General features: G+C 42.2%; 1 long non-coding RNA gene across 1 annotated transcript in view; it reads left to right on the top strand.

Annotated features, from left to right (window-relative positions):
* LOC137312848 (uncharacterized) overlaps window positions 1-20,278 on the top strand; it is a 65,022-nt gene that overhangs the window by 9,413 nt on the left and 35,331 nt on the right. Inside the window, exon 2 of the long non-coding RNA XR_010960844.1 lies at window positions 642-1,144. This is a non-coding gene — a long non-coding RNA (uncharacterized lncRNA). The remainder of the gene's footprint in view (window positions 1-641; window positions 1,145-20,278) is intronic.

The following is a 20,278-nucleotide window of genomic DNA, read 5'->3' as shown; positions in this document are numbered from 1 at the left end:
TGGGATTGATCACAACAATCCGTCCCTCGGGATTATCATCACAATCTGTCCCTGGGATTGATCACAACAATCCGTCCCTCGGGATTATCATCACATTCTTTCCCTGGGATTGATCACAACAATCAGTCCCTCGGAGTTATCACCACAATCTGTCCCTGGGATTGATCACAACAATCAGTCCCTCGGGATTATCACCACAATCTATCCCTGTCATTGACCACAACAATCCGTCCCTCGGGATTATCACCACAATCTATCCTTGTCATTGACCACAACAATCCGTCCCTCGGGATTATCACCACAATATGTCCCTGGGGTTGATCACAACAATCCCTCCCTCGGAATTATCACCACAATCTGTCGTCAAACACTTTCTCTCTTCGGACACTTCCAACCCGGTGATGGGCTATTTATAACTGTCTGTGAACCCCCTCAAAATGAGGGCAATCCAATCTTTATACCAAGCACAGACCAGGAATGGTCCTTTCCCGATATAGCAATGCAACTGGTGTATCTGCTGAATATTTACTTTGATAAATGTAACTGTGGAAAGTCAGTACTCATTCGCACAGTGATTGAGGCGATTGATGCTCAGCGATTGTTTCATTTGGCGGTTAAATGGTTAATGTCCTCACTTACAGAAACAGCCCGTCCTCAGCTCTCTGACGAAACACTGGCTCTTTGCAACCGGGTTGAAAGCGCAAACATCAGAAAATCGATGGGACTTTCAGCAAACAATGTCCCTGATGCAAATGTAACAATTTATTTCGAACCAAGTATGTGTTTTACTGAACCTCCCTGGAACAAGATGATAAAAAGTAAAATTTATAACTGACTTTGTTCACAATTGACGTGGCAGCGAATTGTCAACCCGGTTCGATTCGATTCCACCAGAAAGGCCGCTCCCTGTTCTGAAAGAAATGAGGAATGTTTGTGTTGAAATCCATCCTGATGTCTGGCAGCAGCTTTCACAGAGGGCGGAGCTCTGAATCTCACATAAGAAGGATCGGATTAAATTCACAAGTTGTGAACTGCTGAAATAAAGCAAGGAACTTCTTCTCGATTTATTGTAATGAAATAACAAGGATATCATTTGTAAAATCCACACGGACATTGAGAGACGGAAATTCCTTGCGGGATCAAGGTAAGATTAATGTCGTTGAAATTTGTTTTTAAATTAACATTTTCAGCCCCTTCCTCTTTTCCAAAGCCGATTTCCCGCGGTCAGATATGTTCCCCGGCGTACGGAGCTGTCTATTCCTCGCGGATGGAACAATTCACTAATTGTTCGCTCAGACACTGACTGAAGGCCGGTTACTTTCCACCGGGTATTTCAGGGCTTATCCCTTCATGGACCCCACCAATCTCCCCACAGACACATTTTGAAGCGGTTACAGGACAGAAAGCAGGAACACGAACTCTGGAGATTTACACCATCCGAGTCCAGCGGTGCCTCCTCCCCATGTTAGAATTTGACATTCAGTAAACAGGGGTGGGAAACTGTCCTTTCTCACTCTACATGCTTTTATTTTTAACTGTAACACTGGCTCTTTTTACTCACTGAACCGTTTTGTTCCTGGTACTTATCAAAGACTGATCGAACACACAGTTCAGCTCAGTAAAGGGTTAACACATTCGCAATGGCCGATTCTCCCCATCTGCCGGGCACCTGAGAAATCAGACTCTGGAAACCTGAGGCCGGACTGAAAGCGATCCAATCAAAGGATTGGAGCAAAATCGGAGACAAAACTTGTTCCTGATTAATTATAATTAATTAGTTTAATGCGAATTAGGTGGGAGAATGGAACAGTGGCTTCTGTATTGCTGAAGTATGTAATTGCGGCCTTTCGAGAAAAACAAACTTCAGGAATGTTTTAAGGGGAAACCCGTTCAGGGCGGAAACCATCTTTCGCACGATAGGTGGTTCCTGACCGTTAATCATGGTAATTTGAGTTGTTACTTTTAATATCAACAGGTCGGAGGGTCCCAGCACTGAGTGGAATTAATAAAACTGTTGCAGCAGGAACAGAAGATTTATGAAATAGTGAAAAGTTATTAGCAGGAAAAAGGAAGGAGGTTTTGAAGAAGTAACTTAATATTAAAAATGGAAAACGAGAACGGGTCAACATTCCAATGAATTGGAGTTCAGATTGTGTGTTATATCTGTGAATCTACAAATCATTCCAAACACGTTTGGAAAGTGAGAATCATGAGAGATGTGATCGAGTATCTATAAGACTGGGATGTGATGGATGAGGTTTTGGGCAGAAACTAAATATTTCCTTTAGTTTCTAAAAGTGACGGCAGATGTGAAAATGTTGTTTTACCAGAGGAGGATGTGGGACCATATTTCGAGAAACTGTTGAGAAGGATTTGGATCTGAATTTAGTAAACATTTGGAAAGTCAGAATCATGAGAGATGTGATCTACTCTCTAGAAAACAGGGCTTGGGTTTTCACAGAACAGAGTGAAATGATCCTGGTGATAAAATTTTGAGGAGAGAGGACGCCAGTATGAATAAATGGTTATATGACAGAGGTGGAGAAACATCAACAAACTGGCAGGGCCCCAGCACTAATCTTTATATAAAATGTAACTACTGAAATTACCAACAGGTATGAGGGTCAATCACTAATTTTTATATAAAAAGTAAATACTGAAATTACCACCAGGAAGGAGGGCCCATCATTAATCTTTATATTAGAAGTTACTATTGAAATTACAAACAGGGAGGAGGGTCCATCACTAATCTTTACATAAAAAAGTAACAACTCAAATTACCAACAGGCAGGAGGCCCCATCGCTAATGTTTACATCAAAGTGTAACTACTGAAATTTCCAAAAGGCAGGAGGGTCCATCAATGATCTTTATACAAAAAGTAACAATACAAATTACCTGCAGGTTTGAGGGTCCAAGCACTAATCTTTACATAAAAAGTTGGAGCTCAAATTACCAACAGGGAGGAGGGTCCATCACTAATCTTTATATAAAAAAAGAAACTACTGAAATTACAAACAGTTAGTGGGGTCCATTAATAATATTTAACAAAAACGTAACTAATGAAATAATCAACAGGTAGGAGCGATCATCACTAATCTTTACATAAAAATAACGACTGAAATTACCAACAGGTATGATATTCCATCACTAATCTTTATATAAAAAGTAACCACTGAAATTACAAACAGGCAGGAGACCCCATCACCAATTTTATATAAAAAAGCAACGAATGAAGTTAGCAACAGGTATGAGGGTCCATCACTAATCTTTATATAAAAAATAACGACTGAAATTACCACCAGGTAGGAGGATCCATCACTAATCATTATATAAAAAGTAAATACTGGAATTACCAAAAGGCAGGAGGTTCCATCACTAATCTTTATATATTAAAAATAACTACTGAAATTACCACCAGGTAAGAGAGTCCATCACTAATCTTTAAATATAAAAAATAACTACTGAAATTACCACCAGGTAGGAGGGTCCATCACTAATCTTTATGTAAAAAGTAACCACTGAAATTACCAACGGTCAGGACACCCCATCACTAATATTTTATCAAAAGGTTACAACTCAAATTACCAGCAGGTAGGAGGGTACATCACTAATCTTTATATGAAAAGTATCTCCTGAAATTACCAAATGGGTGGAGGATCCGTCGTTAATCTTGATATAATGAGTAATAATTCAAATTACCACCAGGTCAGAGTGCCCATCACTAATCTGTATAAAAAAAGAAAGTACTGAACTTACCAACAGGTGGGAGGGTCCATTACCAATCTCTGTATAACAAGTAATTACTGAAATTATCAACAGGGAGTAGTGTCAATAACTAATCTCTTTAGAAAAAGTAACAACCCAAATTACCAATAGGTAGGAGGGTCCATTACCAATCTTTGCATAAAAGGTAATTCCTGAAATTACCAACAGGGAGGAGGGTCAATCACTAATCTCTTTAGAAAAAGTAACAACCCAAATTACCAATAGGTAGGAGGGTCCATTAACAATCTTTGTACAAAAAGTAATTTCTGAAATACCAACAGGGAGGAGGGTCAATCACGAATCATTTTATTAAAAAAGTAACAACCCAAATTACCAACAGGTAGGAGGGTCCATCACTAATCTTTACATAAAAATTAACTACTGAAATCACCACCAGGAAGTAATGTCCATCACTCATTTTTATAAAAGATAAAAATAAACTCCTTTAATTATCAACAGGCAAGAGGTCCGATCCCTTATCCTAACCTAAAATATAACTGAAACTACCACCAGATGGCAGTGTCCATCATAAATCCTGACATGAAAGGTCACGACTGAAATTACCATCAGGTGGGAGTGTCCATCATTAATCTTTATATCAAAAGTAATTACTGAAATTAACACCAGGGAGTCCGGTCCATCACTAATTTGTAAATAAAAAAACAGCTACTGAAATTACCAACCGGCAGGAGGGTCCATCACTAATCTTCAGATAACAAAAGTATCTACTGAAATCACCACCAGGTGGTAATGTCCATCATTATTTTTATAAGGAAAGAAATTACTGAAATTACCAACAGGTAGTAGGGTCCACCACTAATATTTATATAAAAAGCTACTACTGAATTTACAACAGGTAGCAAGGTCCATCACTAATCTTTTAAATTAAGTAATTATTGGAATTACCAACAGGTGAGTGGGTCCATCACTTATTTTTAAATAAAACGAAACCACTGAAATTACCACCAGGCCGGAGTGTCCATCACTAATCTTTATATAAAAAGCAACGACTGAATTTACAACAGGTAGCAAGATCCATCACTAATCTTATTAAATAAAATAACTACTGGAATTACCAACAGCTAGGCGGCTCCATCACTAATCTTTGTCGAAGAAAAAACTACTGAAATTACCAACAGAGAGGAGGATCCATCACTTATCTTCATATAAAAAGCAACCACTGAAATTACCACCAGGTAGGACTATCCATCACCAATCTTTATATGAAAAGTAACTACGAAATTACCACTAGGCAGGAGGGTCCATCACTAATCTTCATATAAAAATTAACTACTGAAATCACCACTAGGAAGTAATGTCCATCACTCATCTTTATAAAAGAAAAAAATAAACTCCTGAAATTATCAACAGGCAAGACGTCCGATCCCTTATCCTGACCTAAAAATTAACTGAAACTACCACAAGCTGGCAGTGTCCATCATCAATCCTCACATCAAATGTAACGACTGAAATTACCACGAGGCAGGAGTGTTCATCATTAATCTTTATATCAAAAGGAGTTATTGAAATTAACACCAGGGAGTCCGGTCCATCACTAATTTGTATATCAAAAAAACAGCGACTGAAATTAACAACAGGCAGGAGGGTCCATCACGAATCTTTAGATAACAAAAGTATCTCCTGAATTCACCACCAGGTGGTAGGGTCCATCATTATTTTTTATAAGGAAAGAAATTACTGAAATTACCAACAGGTAGGAGGGTCTATCACTAATCTTTATGTAAAAAGTAACCACTGAAATTACCAACCGTCAGGACACCCCATCACGAATATTTTATCAAAAAGTTACAATTCAAATTACCAGCAGGTAGGAGGGTCCATCACTAATCTTTATATAAAAAGTAACTCCTGAAATTACCAAATGGGTGGAGGGGCCGTCATTAATCTTGATATAATGAGTAATAACTCAAATTACCACCAGGTCAGAGTGCCCATCACTAATCTGTATAAAAAATAATGTACTGAACTTACCAACAGGTAGGAGGGTCAATTACCAATCATTGCATAAAAAGTAATTACTGAAATTACCAATAGGGAGGAGTGTCAATCACTAATCTCTTTGGAAAAAGTAACAACCCAAATTAACAACAGGGAGGAGGGTCCATTAACAATCTTTGTACAAACAGTAATTACTGAAATACCAACAGGGAGGAGGGTCAATCGCGAATCATTTTATAAGAAAAGTAACAACCCAAATTACCAACAGGTAGGAGGGTCGTTCACTAATCTTTACATAAAAATTAACTACTGAAATCACCACCAGGAAGTAATGTCCATCACTCATCTTTATAAATGAAAAAAATAAACTCCTGAAATTATCAACAGGCAAGAGGTCCGATCCCTTATCCTCACCGAAAAAATAACTGAAACTACCACCAGATGGCAGTGTCCATCATAAATCCTGACATGAAAGGCAACGACTGAAATTACCTTCATGTGGGAGTGTCCATCATTAATCTTTACATCAAAAGTAATTTCTGAAATTAACACCAGGGAGTCCGGTCCATCACTAATTTGTTTATACAAAAACAGCTACTGAAATTACCAACAGGCAGGAGGGTCCATCACTAATCTTCAGATAACAAAAGTATCTACTGAAATCACCACCAGGTGGTCGGGTCCATCATTATTTTTTATAAGGAAATAAATTACTGAAATTACCAACAGGTAGGAGGGTCTATCACTAATCTTTATACAAAAATTAACTACTGAAATTACCAACAGGCATGAGGGTCAATCACAAATCTTCATATAAAAAGCTGCTACTGAATTTTCAACAGGTAGCAAGGTCCATCACTAATCTTTTTAAATAAAGTAATTATTGGAATTACCAACAGGTGGGTGGTTCCATCACTTATTTTTAAATAAAACGAAACCACTGAAATTACCACCAGGCCGGAGTGTCCATCACTAATCTTTATATGAAAGCAACGACTGAATTTACAACAGGTAGCAAGATCCATCACTAATCTTTTCAAATAAAGTAACTACTGGAATTACCAACAGCTAGGCGGCTCCATCACTAATCTTTGTCGAAGAAAAAACTACTAAAATTACAACAGAGATGAGGGTCCATCACTTATCTTTATATAAAAAGCAACCACTGAAATTACCACCAGGTAGGACTATCCATCGCGAATCTTTATATAAAAATAACTACTGAAAATAACACCAGGCAGGAGGTTCCATCACTAATCTTAATATAAAAATCAACTACTGAACTTATAGCGGTAGGAAGGTCCATCACTAATCTTTTCAAATAATGTAACGACTGAAATTACCATTAGCCAGGAGGTCCCATCAGTAGTCTTTACATGAAAAGTAACTACAGAAATTATCAACATGGAAGATAGTCCATCTGTATTCTATATGTAAAAAGTAACTACTGAAATTACCACCAGGCAGGAGTGTCCATCACTAATCTTTATATAAAAAGTAACTACTGAATTAATAACTGGATATAAAACTTACCAGGGACACCGAGAGCAGCTGGGCAGGCACAGTAAATGACTGGAACAGTAATACAGTAAATCATGGTTTATGGAACTAATAGCTAGATGTAGAGAATTACCACGGACACCGATAGCAGCTCGGTGGGCACAGTAAATGACGAGAACGGTAATAAAGTGACTCATGGTTTAAAGAACTAATAGCTGGATATAGAGAATTTCCAGGGACATCGAGAGCAGCTAGGTGGGCACAGTAAATGTCTAGAACAGTAATAAAATGACTCATGGTTTATCGAACTAATAACTAGATATATAGACTTACCAGGGACACCAAGAGCAGCTAGGTGGGCACAGTAAATGAATAAAATAGTAATAAAGTGACTCATGGTTTAGAGAACTAATAGCTAGATATAGAGAATTACCAGGGACACCAAGAGCAGCTAGGTGGGCACATTAAATGCTAGAAAAGTAATAAAGTGACTCATGGTTTATAGAACTAATAGTTGGATATAGAGAATTACCAGGGACACCAAGAGCAGCTAGGTGGGCACAGTAAATGACTAGAACAGTAATAAAGTGACTCATGATTTATAGAACTAAAAGCTGAATATAGAGAATTATCAGGGACACCAATAGCAGGGAGGAGGGAATGGTAAATGATAAGAACAGTAATTTTGAAACACGCGTTATACAATTAATAGCTGGATATAGAGACGGATCAGAAGCACCAACAGCAGTGATGAGGGGATGGTACATTACGAGAACAGTAATACAGTGAAACATGGTGTATGGAACCATTCTAGTAAGTCTCTTCTGCATCCTCTCAAAGGCCTTTGCATCTTTACTAAAGTGCTGTGCCCAGAAGTGGACACAATACTCCAGTTGTGGCCGAACCAGTGTTTTATAAAGGTACATCATGACTTCCATACTTTGTACTCTATGTCTCTATTGATAAATCCCAGGATCCCGTATGCTTATGAAACCGCAAGCTCAACCTTCCCTGCCACCTTCAACGATGTGTGCACATATACTCCCATATCTCTCTGTTCCTGAACGCATTTTAGAATTGTGCCCTTTCGTTCATACTGCCTCTCTTCGTTCTTTCTACCAAAATGTATGACTTCGCACTTTTCTGCGTTAAATTTCTTCAGTCACGTGTCCGCCCGTTCCACCACGCTGCCTATATCCTCTTGAAGTATATTACTATCCTCCACACTGTTCACTACACCTCCTAGTGTTGTTTCATCTGCAAATTTTGAAATTGTGCCCTGTACACCCCAGTCCACGTCATTAATATATATCAAAAAAGCTGTGATCCCAGTAGCGACCACTGGGGCACATCACTTTACAGCCCTCCAGTCCGAAAAAAAATCGTTCACCATTATTCTCTGTCTTCTGTTACTTAATGAATCCCTGCTGCCGCTTTTATCCCATGGGGCTTCAACATTGATGACAAGCCTATTATGCAGCACTTTATCAAACGCCTTTTGAAAGTCCATATACACAACATCAACCGCATTGCCCTCATCAAACGTCTCGGTTACCTCAACAAATAACTCAATCAAGTCATTAAACACGATCGGCCTTTCACAATTCCGTGCTGGCTTTCCTTAATTAATCCCCAATTGATCAAGTGACGGTTAATATCGTCCCGGATTAAGGTTTCTAAAAGTTTCTCCACCACCGAGGTTAAACTGACTGGCCTTTAATTGCTGAGCTTATCCTTACTCCATTTTCTGAACAATGGTGCAACATTTCCAATTCTCCAGTCCTCTGGTACCATTCACGTATGCAGGAAAGATTGGAAGATTTTGGCCAGTATCTGCAAAATTTCCTTCCTGTATTCCCTCAGCATCCCATCCAGACCGAGTGATTTATCTACTTTAAGCACAGCTAACCTTCCTCGTACCAAATGTTTATCAATTTTAACCCATCCAGTATCTCAACTACATCTTCCGTTACTGTGACTTTGGCAGCATCTTCTTCCTCGGTAAAGACTGGAGCGAAGTACCCACTTAGAACCTAAGCCTCCATGTGCATGATCACCTTTATGGTCCCGAATCAGTCAGATCTCTCCCTTTACTACCCGTTTGCTGTTTATATGCCGATCGAAGACTTTTGGATTCCTTTTTATTTGTTCGCTGCCAGTCTATTCTCATCGTCTCTCTTTGCCCCTCTCATTTCCTTTTTCACTTCCACTCTGATCTTCTTACATTCAGCTTGATTCTCACTTGTATTATCAACCTGACATCTGTCATACGCCCCCTTTTTCTCCTGCTTCATTTACCTCACTATTTCTTCGTCATCCAGGGAGTTCTGGCCTTAGTTGCCCTAACTTTCGCCCTCGTGGGACTGTATCTAGACTGTAGCTGATTCATCCCCACTTTAAAGGCTACCCATTATTCAATTACAGTTTTGGCTGCCAATCTTTGATTCCAATTTAACGAGGCAGAACAGTTCTCATCCCATGGAAATTCGCCATCCAACAATTGAGCATTTTTCTCCAGAGTCGTCCTCTGAGTTATCCATGTATAAACAGGGCCGCACTCTGAACAAGGGCCGCACTCTGAATATGGGCCGCACTCTCAACACACAACCCCCACTCTCAACAGGGCCGTACCATGAACATGGAGGCCTCTCTCAACACGGACCCCACTCTCAACACACAGACCCCAATCTCAACGGGGCCGCACCCTCAAAACGGACCCCACTCTCAACACGGACCCCACTCTCAACAGGGCCGTACCCTGAACACGGAGCCCTCTCTCAACACGGACCACACTCTCAACACGGACCCCACTCTCAACGCGGACCCCACTCTTAACACGGGCCGCACTCTCAACACGAACCCCACTCTGAGCACGGAACCCACTCTGAACACAGACCCCACTGTGAACGAAGCTCCCACTCATAAGACGGACCTCACTCTGAAAAGGGACCCCAATCTGAGCACGGACCCCAATCTGAGCACGGACCCCAATCTGAACACGGACCCCACTCTGAGCACGGGCCCCACTCTGAGCACGGGCCCCACTCTGAGCACGGCCCCCACTCTAAAAACGGAACCCCTCCCCCAGCACAAAACCCACTCTGAGCACAGACTTCACTCTGAAGAATGAACCCACGGTAAACACAGACCTCACTCCGAACAAAGACCCCAATCTGAAGATTTCTGTGTTAGCCTTGATGGAGCTTTATTGTACATCTGGACGATGTTGTTCCTCTCTCCTCACTTCTCCTTCACCCCCCTGGTTCCATCCACCTTTGGAACATTACGAATGTCATTTACATTCCCCCCTCCTCTTCATTCCCGAATTCTCCTCTCCTCCTCTTCACGTCTTTCTGTAAATCTTCTTTAAATCTGCTTTTTATTTCCCCATTTAACCTGCCTGTCCCAGTAACTGAAACATCTTGGTCATTTTCCATCAGAATTCCTTACTTTGCATACCAAGCAACAAAGCCACCTCATCGACAGAACATTCAGTCCTGGGACTAAAGGTTTCAGAAATAATTGATATGTGGAGCTCAGACCCGTATATATTTCGTTCCAGGAATGAGAGATATCCTTAATCGTCCCTGAACTGATAACGTTGCTCTAAGATGCCTTTCGAGTGCCTTCAAAAACCTGCTTAAAACCTGTTTAAATCCTGTTTATTGAAATTTATTTTCTCCGCCTATCTCCTTACCACGCACTGCCTCTGCATCATATTTTGCGAGATGTTGAATTCTTTGTAAAGTAATCTCCGATATCTATTTACAAACAAAGCCTGACACTGAACACAGACCGAAACTGAACATTGTCCCCACTCTGAAAACTGTCCCCACTCTGGGACCACAGAGCCCACGGGAAGCGGGGTGGGAGGCGGTGTTATCAATGTAGCTGTGAGAGCCGGTGTTCTTAACAAGTCCCTGAATTGACAGCGTTGCTCTGATGTGCCGATCATGTGCACGCAAAAAGAAGCCTATTTCTTCAAAAGGCTTCTCCTCCATTTTCTGTTAAACCTGCATTCTCTCTCTCTCTCTCTCTCTGCCACATTCTGCGTACAATCGAATTCTTTGTAAAGTAATCTGATGTATCTATTTATAAACAAAGCCTGACACTGAATACCGACCACCACTGCATTAGGGCAATAATCTGAACACAGACCCCTCTCTGAACACAGACTCCATTCTGAAGATGTCTTTGTTAGTGTACAGGAAACTCTATTGTACATCTGGACGATGCTGTTCCTCTCCCCTCATTGCTCCTTCATCCCCCGTGGCCGTGATGAGGGCGAAGGAGGAATTCTGTTTAGTTTAAGGCGTAATTCTCATAAAATTGTATCGAGAACAAATTATGAGACACCGCCCTGTGTCACAGGAGGGGAACACTCTTAACATTCACCCCTGGGAACTAAATACCTGAGATAAAATTACAGTGCGGAGTTCAGGCCTTAAAATATTTCGTGCCAGTAATGTAAAGATGCCCAAAATATGTCCTTAATTGTAAAGAGGGTCTAAGGTATCTGCAAGTGCCATCAAAAGCTGTTTTAAAACCCATTTCTTCACAGAGCTTTGCCTCCATCTATCTCTTTAAGCCGCTCTTTTTCTCACATTCTGCAAGCAGTTGAATCCTTTTTAAATTAGTCTGAGGTATCTATTTATAAACAAAGCCTGACACTGAACACAGATCCGACACGGAACACAGACTCCTCTCAAAACAAAGACACCACTCTCCACACAGACTAAATTCGGAACACAGGCCCCACTCTGAATACATACTCCCCACTCTGAAAACAGGCCCCACTCCGAACATAGACTTTACTCCAAACATAGTCATCACACTGAATGCAAATCCCAGTCTGAACACAGAAACCCACTCTGAACACAGACCCCACTGAAGATTCCTGTGTTCGTGTAGACAGAGCTTTATTTTACATCTGGACGATACTTTCATCTCTCCCCACTTCTCCTTCAAACCCCGTGTCTCCACCCACCTTTGGAACATTACTTATGTCATTTACATTCCCCCTTCCTCTTCATGCCCGAGTCATCCTCTCCTCCACTTTAATTCTTTCTGCAAAACTTCTATAAATCTGCTTTTTATTTCCCCCATTTTACCTGCCTGACTCAGTAACCGAAAAATGTTGGTCATTTTCCAAATGAATTGCTTACTTTGCATAAAAAGCAACAAAGCCACCACATCGACAGACTATATTTTCATACGGGACAGAGATTGCTCAGGGGGAAGGAGGGATTCTGTTTGGTTAAAGGCTTAATTCTCACAAATTTGTATCCAGAACAAACTATAATAAACCGTCCTGTGTCAAATGAGGGGAACACCGTGAACATGCACCCCTTCGGAACTAAATAGCCGAGGTAAAATTACTGTGCGGAGTTCAGGCCTTGAAATATTTAGAGCCAGTAATGAAATGATGCCCTTAATATATCCTGAATTGTAAAGAGGCTGTAAGGTGTCTGCAAGTGCCTTCAAAAGCTGCTTTAAAACCAATTTGTTCCGAGAGCTTTGCCTGCATCTGTCTGTTTAAGCTGCACTCTCTCACACATTATGCACGCAGTTGAATCCTTTATAAATTATACTGAGTTATCGATTGATAAACAAAGCCTGACACTGAACACAGATCCCACACGGAACACAGACTCCTCTCAGAATACAGACAACACTCCGAACACAGACCCCACTCTGAAAACAGAACCCACTCTGAAAAAAGATACCACTCTGAACACAGACCCCACTCTGAACACAGACATCACTCTGAACAAAAACCCCACTCTGAACACATCCCTCACTCTGAACACATACACCCCACTCTGAACACAGTGCTCACTCGGAGCAGAGGCCTCACTTTGATTACAGACCTCACTCTGAACACATACACCCGACTCTGAACACAAACACCCCATTCTGAACACAGGCACCAAAATCTGAACAAAGACAATCTGAACGAAGACTTCACTCTGACAAAGACAGCACTCTGAACCCGACACCACTCTGAACACATATACCACACTCTGAACACATAGACCCCACTCTGAACACATGCACCACAATCTGAACAAAGGCACCACTCTGAAAACAGGCCCCACTCTGAATACAGGCCCTCTCTGAACACAGGCCCCACTCTGAACACAGGCCCCACTCTGGACACAGACCCCACTCTGAAGATTTGTGTGTTAGTGTTGACAGAGCTTTATTGTACATCTGGACGATGCTGTTCCTCTCTGCTCATTTCTCCTTCACCCCCGTGGCTCCACCCACCTTTGGAACATTACAGATCTCATTTACATTCTCCTCTCCTTTTCATCCCCGAATTATCCTCTCCTCCACTTTAGTTCATTCTGTAAATCTTCATTAAATCTGCTTTTCATTTTCCCCGTTTCACCAGCCTGACACAGCAACTGAAATATTTTGGTCATTTTCCAAATGAATTGCTTACTTTGCATTCAAAGGAACAAAGCCACGTCATCAACAGAATACGTTTTCATGGGAGACAGAGATTGCTTAGGGGCAAAGGAGGTATCTGTTTTGTTGAAGTTCGAATTCAAACAATATTCTATCCAAAACAAACTGTGAGACAGGACTTTGTGTCACATGAGGAGAAACGCTCCGATCATTGTTATGTTATGCACAGACCCGAAAATATTTCGTGCCACTAACAAAATAAATTCTAAATAGTCCCTGAACTGATAAAGTTGTTCTCAGGTGCCATTCAAGTGCCATCATAAACCTATTTAAATCCTGTTTCTTCAAACTTATTTTCTCCACCTATCTCCTTACCCCGCACTGTTTGACCCTCACATTCAACACGCTGCTGAATTCTTTGTAAAGCAATCTCCGATATCTATTAACAAACAAAGCCTGGCACTGAATACAGACCGAAACTGCATAAGGGCCATATTCTGAACACAGGCCCCAGTCTGAAGATGTTTTTTGTTAGTGTACAGGAAACTTTATTGCACATCTGGACGATGCTGTTCCTCTCCCCTCACTTCTCCTTCACCCCGCCCCACCGCCTTGGCTCGACCCATCTTTGTAACATTAGTTGTGTCATTTACATTTCCCCTTCCTCTTCGTCAGCGAATCTTCCTCTCCTCCACTTTACTTCTTTCTGTAAGTATGCTGTAAATCTGCTTTTATTTTCCCCATTTAGTTGCTTTCCTCTGTAAACATAACACTTTGGTCAGTTTTCAACTTGATTCCATAGTTTGGATTCGAAGCAACAAAGCTAACTCATGGACAGAATATATTTTCATCAGGGACAGAGATTGCTCACGGGGAAGGAAGAATTCTGCTAAGTTTCAGGCGTAAATCTCAAAACATTGTATCGACGACAAATTATGAGACTCGGGCCTGTGTCACAGGAGGGGAACACAATTAACATTCACCCCTGGCAACTAAATACCAGAGATCAAATTACAGTGCGGAGTTCAGGACTTAAAATAAATCTCTTTAAGCCGCTCTTTTTCTCACATTCTGCTATCAGTTGAATCGTTTATAAATTAGTCTGAGGTATCTATTTATAAACAAAGCCTGGCACTGAACACAGATCCGACACGGAACACAGACTCCTCTCAGAACAAAGGCACCACTCTCAACACAGACAGAATTCGGAACACAGACCCCACTCTGAGCAAAGACACCAATCTGAACACAGGCCCCACTCTTAATACACACTCCCCACTCTGAACACAGACCCCACTCTGAACTTAGACCCCAATCTGAACATAGAGTCTAATCAACACATCGTCATCAGACAGAACGCAAATCCCAGTCTGAACACAGACCCCACTCTGAAGATTCCTGTGTTCGTGTAGACAGAGCTTTATTTTATATCTGGACGATACTTTCATCTCTCCCCACTTCTCCTTCAACCCCGTGGTTCCACCCACGTTTGGAACATTACTTATGTCATTAACATTCCCCAGACCTCTTCATTCCGAATTCTCCTCTCCTTCACTTTAATTCTTTCTGCAAAACTTCATTAAATCTGCTTTTTATTTTCCCCATTTTACCTGCCTGACTCAGCAACTAACATTTTGGTCATTTTGGAACTGAATTAATTACTTTGCATACCAAGGAACAAAGCCACGTCATCGACAGAAGATATTTTCATGCGTGACATGGATTGTTCAGGGGGAAGGGAGCTATCTGTCTTGTTGAATTTCGAATTCAATCAATATTCTGTCCTAAACTGTGAGGCAGGACCTTGTGTCACATGTGGGGAAACACTCTGAACATTCACCCCTGAGACCTACAGATCTCAGGTAGAATTGTTCTGTTTTGCTCAGACCCGAACATGTCTCGTGCCAGTAATGAAAGACATCCTCAATAGTCCCTGAACTGATAAAGTTGTTCAAAGGTGCCATTCAAGTGCCGTCAAAAACCTATTTAAAACCTGTTTCTTCAATGTTATTTTTTCCACCTATCTCCTTAACACGCACTATCCCTGCCACACACTCTGCGCGCTGTTGAATTATTTCAAAGCAATCTCCGATATCTATTTAAAAACAAATTCTGACACTGAATACAGATCAAAACTATACATTGCCCGCCCTCTGATAACTGTCCCCGCTATACGAACACAAAGCCCACAGGAAGCGGGGTGGGAGACGGTGTAATCAATGTAGCTGTGAGAGCCGGTATTCTTTATAAGTCCATGAATTGGCAGCGTTGCTCTGTGGTGCCGATCACGTGCACGCAATAGAAAACCTATTTCTTCAAAAGGCTTTTCCTCCATTTTCTCTTTAACCCGCAATCTCTCCCACATTCTGCGCGCAGTCGAATTCTTTGTAAAGTAACCTGAGGTATCTATTCATAAACAAATTCTGACACTGTATACCGACCACCACTGCATAAGGGCCATGCTCTGAATAGAGGCCCTTCTCTGAACACAGACTCCATTCTGAAGATGTCTTTGTTAGTGTACAGGATACTTTATTGTAAATCTGGACAGTGCTGTTCCTCTCCCCTCACTTCTCCTTCACCCCGCACCACCCCCTTGGCTCGACCCATCTTTCTATCATTACTTATGTCATTTACATTTCCCCCTCCTCTTCGTCAATGAATCTTCCTCTCCTCCAGTTTACTTCTTTCTCCAAGTATGCGGTAAACCTGCTTTTTATTTTTTTTCCATTTTAGTTGCTTTTCTCTGTAAATATAACACTTTGGTCAGTTTTCAACTTAATTCTTGACATTGAATTACGAGCAACAAAGCCACCTCATCGACTGAATACATTTCCATACGGGACAAAGCTTGCTCAGGGGGAGGGAGGATTTCTGTTCAGTTGAAGGCGTAATTCTCACAAAATTTAATCGAGAACAAACTGTGAGACACCGCCCTGTGTCAGAGGAGGGGAACACCATGAACATTCACCCCTGGGAACTAAATACCCGAGATAAAATTACTGTGCAGATTTCGGACCTTGAACTATTTCGTGCCATTAATGTAAAGATGTATTTAATACATCCTGAATTTTTAAAGAGGTTGTAAGGTGTCTGCAAGTGCCTTCAAAAGCGGCTTTAATACCAATTTGTTCAGAGAGCTTGGCCTCCATCTATCTCTTTGAACTGCACTCTCTCACACAATATGCACGCAGTTGAATCCTACATAAATTATTCTGAGTTATTGATTGATAAACAAAACCTGAGAGTGAACACAGATCCCACACGGAACAGAGACTCCTCTCAGAACACAGACTCCACTCTGAACACAGACCAAAGTCGGAACACAGCCCAACTCTGAACACCGACCCCACTCCAAACACAGACCCCACTCTGAGCACAGACCTCACTCTGAACACAGACCCCACTCTGAGCACAGACCTCACTCTGAACACAGACCCCACTCTGAACACAGATCTCACTCTGAACACAGAACCCACTCTGAAGACAGACACCATTCTGAACACAGGACCCACTGTTCACATGGACCCCACTCTGAACACATACACCTCACTGTGGACACTGACCACACTGTGAACACAGACCCCACTCTGAACACAGGCCCCACTTTGAACACAGACCCCACTTTGAACACAGACCCCACTCTGAAAACAGGCACCACTTTGAACACAGACACCACTCTGAACACAGACCTCACTCTGAACAAAAACCCCACTCTGAACACAGACCTCACACTGAACACAGACAACCCACTCTGAACACAGAGATCACTCTGAAAAATAGACCCCACTCTGAACACAGGAGCCACTCAGAACACAGGCCCCACTTTGAACACAGACCACACTCTGAACACAAGCACCCCACTGTGAACACAGACCACACTGTGATCACAGACCACACTGTGAACACAGAAACCACTGTGAACACAGACTCCACTCTGAACACAGACACAACTCTGAAGGAAGACAGAACTCTGAACACAGGCCCAACTCTGAACACAGGCCCAACTCTGAACACAGTCCACACACTGAACGCAGACACCACTCAGAAACCATAAACCCCACTCTGAACACTGTCGCCACTCAGAACACATTCCCCAGAATGAGCATGGACCCCACTCTGGACACGAACACCACTCTGAGCAAGAACCCCACTCTGAGCACGGGCCCCACTCTGAGCACAAACTCCACTCTGAGCACGGGGCCCACTCTGAGCACGGGGCCCACTCTGATCACGGAGTGAACTCTGAAGACAGATCCAACATGTGAACACAGTCCCCGCTCTCAACACAGAACCCACTCTGAGCATGGACCCCAATCTAAACACAGAACCCACGGCGAACACAGTCCCCACTCCGAACACAGAGCCACTCTGAAGCAGAACCCTCTCTGAATGCAGTCCCCACACTGAACACAAACCCATTCTGAACACAGATCCCACACAGAACACAGATCCCACTCTGAACACAGACCACATTCAGAACAGAGACCACACTCTGAACACAGACCCCACTCTGAGCACAGAATCCACACTGAACACAGACCCAATTCTGAACACAGATCCACTCCGAACACATACCCGACTCTGAAGATTTCTGTGTTCGTATCGAAAGAGCTTTATTTTACATCTGGACGACGCTGTTCCTCTCTCCTCATTTCTCCTTCATCCCCTTGGCTCCACCCACCTTTCGAACGTGACATTTGTGAGTTACATTCCCCCTTCCTCTTCATCCCCGAATTCACCTCTCTTCCACTTTAGTTCTTTCTGTAAATCTTCTTTAAATCTGCTTTTGTTCCACCCATTTAACCAGCCTGACTCAGTAACCAAAGAAAATTGGTCAGTTTGCAAAATGAATTGCTTACTTTGCATACAAAGCAACAAAGCCACCTCATGGACAGAATGTATTTTCATAAGGGACAGAGATTGCTCAGGGAATGGAGGAATTCTGTTCAGTTAAAAGCTTAGTTCTCACAAAATTGTATCAAGAACAAACTATAATACACCACCCTGTTTCACATGGGGGGAACACTGTGAACATTCACACTTGGGAACTGAATACTGGAGATAAAATTACTGTGCGGAGTTCAGGCCTTGAAATATTTAGTGCCAGTAATGAAAAGATGCCCTCAATATATCCTGAATTGTAAAGAGGCTGGAAGGTGTCTTCAAGTGCCTTCAAAAGATGCTTTAAAACCAATTTGTTCAGAGAGCTTTGAGTCCATCTATTTCTTTAAGCTGCACTCTCTCACACAGTACGCACGCAGTTCAATCCTTTATAAATTATACTGAGTTATCGATTGATAAACAAAGCCTGACACTGAACACAGATCCGACACGGAACACAGACTCCTCTCAGAACACAGACTCCACTCTGAACACAGACCCCACTCTGAACGCAGACCCCACTCTGAACACATTTCCAACTCTGAACACAGACCTCACTCCACATGCAGGCATCACTCTGAACGCAGACACCACTCTGAACATCGACTTCGCTATGGAAAAAGACACCACTCTGAACACAGACCTCGCTCTGAACACAGAGATCACTCTGAAAAAAGACAGCACTCTGAACACATGCCCAAGTCTGAACACAGACCCCACTCTGAACACAGACCTTACTCCACATGCAGGCATCAGACTGAACGCAAACACCACTCTGAACGCAGACACCACTCTGAACATCGACTTCGCTCCGGACAAAGACACCACTCTGAACAAAGACAGCACTCAGATCACAGACACCACTCTGAAAACACATCTCACCCACTCTAAAAACATGCACCCCAATCTGAACAAAGACACCACTCTGAACACAGGCCCCACTCTGGACACAGACCCCACTCTTAAGATTTCTGTGTTAGTGTGGACAGAGCTTTATTGTACATCTGGACGATGCTGTTCCTCTCTCCTCACTTCTCCTTCACCCCAGTGGCTCCACCCACCTTTGGAACATTACATACTCCGCCCTGTTTAACATGGGGGAACACTGTGAACATTCACCTGTGGCAACTAAATACTGGAGATAAAATTACTGTGCGGCGTTCAGGCCTTGAAATATTTAGTGCCAGTAATGAAAAGATGCCCTTACTATATCCTGAATTGTAAAGAGGCTGGAAGGTGTCTGCAAGTGCCTTCAAAAGATGCTTCAAAACCAATTTGTTCAGAGAGCTTTGCCTCCATCGATCTCTCTCTTAGCTGCACTCTCTCACACATTATGCATGCAATTGAATCCTTTATAAATTATTCTGAGTTATCGATTGATAAACAAAGCCTGACACTGAACACAGATCCCAACGGAACACAAACTCCTCTCAGAACACAGACTACACTCTGAACGCAGACCCCACTCTGAACACAGGCCCAACTCTGAACACAGACCCCACTCTGAACACAGACCCCACTCCACATGCAGGCATCACACTGAACGCAAACACCACTCTGAACATAGACACCACTCTGAACGTAGACCTCACTCTGAAAAAAAACCCCACTCTGAATACAGACCTCAGTATGAACACCGACACCTCACCCTGAACACATACACCACTTTCTGAACACAGGCACACGTCTGAACAAAGACAACACTCTGAAGAAAGACAGCACTCTGATCACAGACACCACTCTGAAAACACATCG

Source organism: Heptranchias perlo, unplaced genomic scaffold (genome assembly GCF_035084215.1).
Source record: "Heptranchias perlo isolate sHepPer1 unplaced genomic scaffold, sHepPer1.hap1 HAP1_SCAFFOLD_44, whole genome shotgun sequence".
NCBI classification, from domain to species: domain Eukaryota; kingdom Metazoa; phylum Chordata; class Chondrichthyes; order Hexanchiformes; family Hexanchidae; genus Heptranchias; species Heptranchias perlo.
Note: the sequence above shows the minus strand (reverse complement) of the source record. Positions and strands in the feature narration are given on the sequence as shown.